Source organism: Sinocyclocheilus grahami, unplaced genomic scaffold, assembly GCF_001515645.1.
Source record: "Sinocyclocheilus grahami isolate Dianchi unplaced genomic scaffold, SAMN03320097.WGS_v1.1 scaffold73.1, whole genome shotgun sequence".
NCBI lineage: Eukaryota > Metazoa > Chordata > Actinopteri > Cypriniformes > Cyprinidae > Sinocyclocheilus > Sinocyclocheilus grahami.
The window spans coordinates 1,746,317-1,752,355 of record NW_015505252.1 but is presented as its reverse complement, the minus strand read 5'-3'; the positions used below and the strand labels follow the sequence as shown (position 1 = coordinate 1,752,355).

General features: G+C 34.4%; 1 long non-coding RNA gene across 1 annotated transcript; it reads left to right on the top strand.

Moving 5' to 3' along the window:
• Positions 1-1,031: 1,031 nt before the first annotated feature.
• LOC107585672 (uncharacterized) lies at positions 1,032-1,717 on the top strand. Its single transcript, XR_001609276.1, has 2 exons — positions 1,032-1,159; positions 1,653-1,717. It is a non-coding gene; the product is annotated as an uncharacterized lncRNA (long non-coding RNA).
• The last annotated feature ends 4,322 nt before the right edge of the window (positions 1,718-6,039 follow it).

The following is a 6,039-nucleotide window of genomic DNA, read 5'->3' as shown; positions in this document are numbered from 1 at the left end:
GGCAGGTTGAACTTCCTCAGCTGGCGAAGGAAGTACAACCTCTGCTGGGCCTTTTTAACAATGGAGTCAACTTTAGGATATTAAGTAAAGATCATGTTGCATGAAGATATTTTGTAAATTTCCTACTGTAAATATATCAAAACTTAATGTTTTATTAGTAATATGCATTGCTAAGAACTTCATTTGGACAACTTTAAAGGTGATTTTCTCAATATTTAGATATTCCAGATTTTCAAATATTTGTATCTCGGCCAAATATTGTCCGATCCTAACAAACCATACATCAATGGAAAGCTTTCAGATGACGTATAAATAAATATATTTTTTTAAATGGACCCTTATGACTGGTTTTGTGGTCCTGGGTCACATATTGTAGTTCATGGATGACTGCTTTGAATTATATTATTTGTACATTTTGTTTCCTAGACTTCATTTGGCTCGTGCCTCAGGACTTGTTATTATGGGTTTGAAATTCGAAATAAATTTTGCATATGGACCTCACTGATGCTGCTGAGTTAGTTTTAGCATATGAAAGTTTTTGTTTGTTTGTTTTATTTTTGATTTTGCTCATTTAAATGCAGGTTTGTGGTTTGTTATGTTGTTGTATTCCAGCCATCAAGATCTGTTGACATTGACATTGAATTCCCCACTGAGCGGCCTTGAGATCTGGATTATTCAGTAGAGACTAGACACACGTGCAGTATAACAGTAAATCTTTCTGTAATGGAACAAACTGAATGCAAATACTTTGAAAACAGGTTTTGATGTGCTCTAGTTATATTTGTGTAAGCTAAATCAGCAGTGGTCTCATTGTGTGACCTAATATGGTATTAAATGTCTTTATTCTTGCTATGGCCAAACACTGTAATGAGAACTCATCGTCAGAGATTTGCATCATCCGTTATTGTAATGAAAATAACAAAGACAAGATCGATTTTAAAAGAAAGAAAAGAGGCTAACCCAGTTCAGGCAGTTTCTCCAGTCGCTTCATGCGTCACAGAAGCTGATAGACATGTTTACTCAGTCATTTCCTGGTCGATTCTGCGGTTCTTTGCTGTGATTACTGGAGGTTTGATGCTTCAGTAGCTGCCTGCTTCAAGGATTTAAATGAAACAAAAATCTGAAAAAAAGGAATAAATATTTCCAGATCTGGATGTAGGTGAGTGTCGTATGGAATGTTTTGCATTTCTAGATTGCATTTAGATTAGGATTTTGCATAGTTCTGATTTTAAACATTTCTATTGCAGAATTTGAGTTCTGAGAAAGTAGAAATATGTACATTAATTTGAGAATGTCTTAATATATCAATCTTTAGCTTTAATTTGAAAATGTTTCAAAGGTCATCTTGCATTCTTCAATGCAAATGCTACACTTTTTAGAAGTTCACGTAATCAGTAATCATTCATTTGTGTACATTTAATTAATTCTAACCTATAAATAGCGAAGAATGTTAAATATTCATCATTGAATGCAATTTCTTAGTTTCTCAACATCCAGTATATTTTCCAGGTGAATGACAATCTGAGATTTCCAAACTTTTGTCCTGCACTCTTTATATGATTACTCTGTTATACTAATATTTGTTCAGTCAGAATTACATGATTTCTCTTTAACAGTGATGCATTTTCATATTTTGGTGTTTTCTGCAAAAGTTGATGCCAGTAGGATGACAGGAAAACTAACACAGATGCCATTGAGAGAACAAAATACAGCTGAAAAAAGAGAAAAGCGGAGAAAGGAAGCGGCACTGAGAGACGAAACCAAACCTGCGCAGAAGGAAAAAACAATGAAGAGAGGGAAAGAAAATGCCTGTGGATTCAGAGAACACCGAAAAGTGCACCGGATGAACAGCCTTGACAAATATCGACCAAAGTGTAAGAATGCTTGAGATGAGTTTCAGATTTGAACTCAAATATATGAATATCTCATGATGTGGAGGTTTTTCACCAAACACTGGAACATTTATTCATAAAAGATGAAAATTAATGGTACAGTTTACCCAAAAATTTAAATTAGCTGAAAATGTACTCACCCTCAGGTCATCCAAGATGAGTTTGTTTCTTCATCAGATTTGGAGAAATGTAGCATTCATCACTTGCTCACCAATGGATGTGAATGGGTGCCGTCAGAATGAGAGTCCAAACAACTGATAAAAACTTCACAATAATCCACAAGTTATCCACAGCACTCCAGTCCATCAATTAACATCTTCAGAAGACAAAAGCTGTGTGTTTGGAAGAAACAATTCCATCATTAAGGGATTTTAACTTCACACTTTTGCTTCAGGCCAAAATGATAATAACACTTCCTCCAGAGAAAAAGTCATTTTGCTTGAACCAGGAGAGAAATCTGCACAGAGCAAGCACCGTTTACGAGCCAAAACAGTCCACTGCAGCTCTAAACAAATATGTGGCTGGACAGCAGGAGATGGTAACACTTCTGAAGATGTTAACTGATGGACTGGAGTGTTGTGGATTATTCTGATGTTTTTATCAGCTGTTTGGACTCTCATTCTGACGGCACCCATTCACTGCAGAGCATCCATTGCTGAGCAAGTGATGTAATGCTAAATTTCTCCTAATTTGAACTCATCTCTTTCTTCAATCTCCAGCGGGTGAGTCCATCTTTCAAAGCATGAAGAAAATTTAATGTAATGGCAGTTTTGATTTTGGGGTTGAATATGATCAGGAAGGTTGATGTGATTCACTCAAACAGTAGCCTGAATCTTTGTTTATTTGTTGTCAGTAGAACTTGCACAATTGGTGGCTGACTAAATACTTTTTTGCCCCACTGTACATGCGTTTAAGAAGATGCTCCTGGTGTTTTGTGACACTGAATTGCCATCTAAAACACTCACAAAAACAATTTAATGCGACTGACAATCATACATGAAAATCTGCAATAAACTACAAATTGAATTTCTAAGTCTTGATAAAAGCACTTTTGTTTAACTGCAGAAGGTGCCAAGGAAGCTCAAGCATTTCATTCATGTTTGCTCACTTTATCATTCCCAGATCAGAGTTTTGACTTGGTTGTTTTCACAATATTAATAAATCTAATCTTGAACAGTAGGCCTACAGCATTTGAACCGCACCCTCCCTGAAGCACATGATCCAGATAACCACATTTACGTCATGATTTGTCAATCATTGTGCATTCCACGAATGTTTTGATTGTACACTGTCGGAAAATTATGAAGTAAACTTCCATGCACATTCTACAGTTAAAAACCCCCTGCAATTCTCAATGCTTGGGTCACTGGTCTGATCTGATGTGAACAGCAGGGGAAAATAATGCTGAACGCAAATAATCAAATGCAACTAGCCAAATAATTATGCATAGTTAAAGATAGAATAAATTACATTAAAAATAACAAAATAAATTAAGTAGTGGAAACTGAAGTAATGTATACACTGAAAAAAGTATTTTTCAGAAGGTTCACCGAATATTCCAAATTAACATTCGTATAGCCTAATGTTTTCAATATGAAAAAATGGAATGTTCGCATAATAGAAAAAGGATAGGCTATTTAAAATATTCTAGACACTGGATGTATATCGATAACGTTTGCATAACGCTCTTAGAACATATTTCTTTGAGCTGGGTATCACTTCTGATGTGGTTTATGCATTTATTGTCTGTTTCCCATGTTCACCCAATTTCATGGTAGCCTAATCATTTTGAATATCATTTAACCTAAAACAACAGAGCACAATGCATTGTTTTAATATGAAGGAATTTTTCGTATTGATAAAAAAAAAAAAAGAAGTGTTTCACTTTAATGTGTAGCCTGCTTTTTTTCTGCAGAGCATTGTTTTTTAAAGACATTTCGTCAGAGTGAAGTCGCAGTTAAAAAACAACTTTTGTCACTGTCAGAAAAGCAAGTTATTTTTTCCGTAACATAATAGAAAATCTGAAAAGTTATGCTTCTCTTTGTCAAATTATTTATTACTGTAGTATATTTTTTCTTTACAATGTCTACATCGACTACATCTTTTTTTTCATCCTTGCTCCTTGTGTTTATTTATTTATATATACATATATATTTTTTTCTTCTCCGCAAAGAAACGCAAAGTTTGTTTTGACAAATCTAGTTTTGGTGATTATAATTGCTCTCTTTTTCTCTTTAGGTCACTTCAGTGCATCCAGCTTGTTTTGAGCTCTTCAGCTCCTTCATCTTCATCTTCTTCTGTCATCCATCAGTCAGTAAAGTCACAGTATCTGCTGGACACACTCGTGTAGCACAAGAGGATGCTTAAAGAAAAAAGTTTACCCAAAAATGAAAGTTCTGTCATCATTTACTCACCCTCATGTTGTTCCTGTATGAGTTTTTTCTTCTTCTCGTGAACACAAAAGGAGATATTTTGAGGAATGTTGGTAACCAAACAGTCTAAAAAAAATAATATATGCAACTGTTTGGCTATCAACATTCTTCAGAATATCTTTTTTTGTGTTCAATACAGGTTTGGAACAACTTGAAGATGAGTAAATGATGGCAGGGGAGGTGAACTATCCCTTTAACATTTATAAAGTCTTGTGTGTTTGTTTTAAGTGAATGACAGCAGCATATTTTACAGTAAATACATGTAAAACACTGTATAGTTGTCATTTACTCAAAATGTATTCTGACGTGAGTGTTAATCTCTGCAGTGTTTTAAAGCATCGCTGTCCTTTTGCTTTTCTGTCATGGTGTTTGATCTGAAAGTCTCAGAAAACATTTTTGACTGTTCACTGTAATATCGCTGCAACTGTACGCTGCTTTACTTCTTTTATTTTTATATTTGTATATAACTTGTATATAGTTTTTATAAAATAAAAAACCTGTGAGGTGTGCATTGCATCTAATGGTAGACATCTGTCGTCACTTTGTAGTTGTGTGGATTTGTTTAATTACATTTGAACAATGAATAAGAACAGAGTGCTGCAGGTGCAACATATTTTTTCTAAATACACATGCATTTTTTCCTAAATGTGATGGGTTTTTGAAATAAGGTCTGAGGTGGATGCTGATGAAAGATTTAATGACAGAGGTGAAGAACACAAACATTTTGCAATAATGACTTAAAGATGAATCCGGAGTAGACATTTAGCAAAAAAACAACAACAAAAAAAAAACAATCTCACCACAGTACAACTGAAAAACTTTAAAACATTTTTAATGTAAAAAAAAAAAAAATATATATATATATATATATATATATATATATATATATATTTGATGTCCAGTAAAGCTGAATCATGTAAATCATGTTACTTAAGGTCTGAGGTGGATGCTGATGAAAGATTTAATGACAGAGGTGAAGAACACAAACATTTTGCAATAATGACTTTAATAATGAGAATAAAGCCATCTCACCACAGTACAACTGAAAAACTTTAGAAATTGTTTAATGTAAAACAAATGTTTGATGTCCAGTAAAGCTGAATCATGTAAATCATGTTACTGTGGTTGTGAAAAGAGAAGGACAATGCTTGACCAAACTGCCACCAGACTCAAACTTCACTACTAATTTTAGCAAATCACCCTATTAGATTAAATTACTATATTCAAACAAATTCCATCTTCTTCTTAATCTGAATGTCAAATTACTTGTAAGTCATGCATCTAAATGTGAACTTTGCTCACTTGGACGACTTCGGGCAATGGTTTTTCATATGAGCCTGTAGACTAGATGAGACAAAACTTATCCCACATGAAGAGGACTGGTACGGCTTTTCTCCAGCATGAACTCTCTCATGTTTTCTTAAGGTTGATGAATCAGTGAAACTCCTTCCACAGTGTGAGCACTTGTAAGGTTTCTCTCCAGTGTGAATCCTCTGGTGTTTTTTTAAGTCACTGGTTGTAGCAAAGCTTTTCCCACAGTTAAAGCACACATAAGGTCTCACACCAGTATGAATGCTCTGGTGGACTTTTAAAGTGTACAGACGTGTAAAACTCTTTTCACAAAAAGAACAAACGTGAGGCTTCAAACCAGTATGAATTTTAAGGTGGTCTCTTAATGTCGATGCCACAACAAATGTTTTATCACACTGATCACA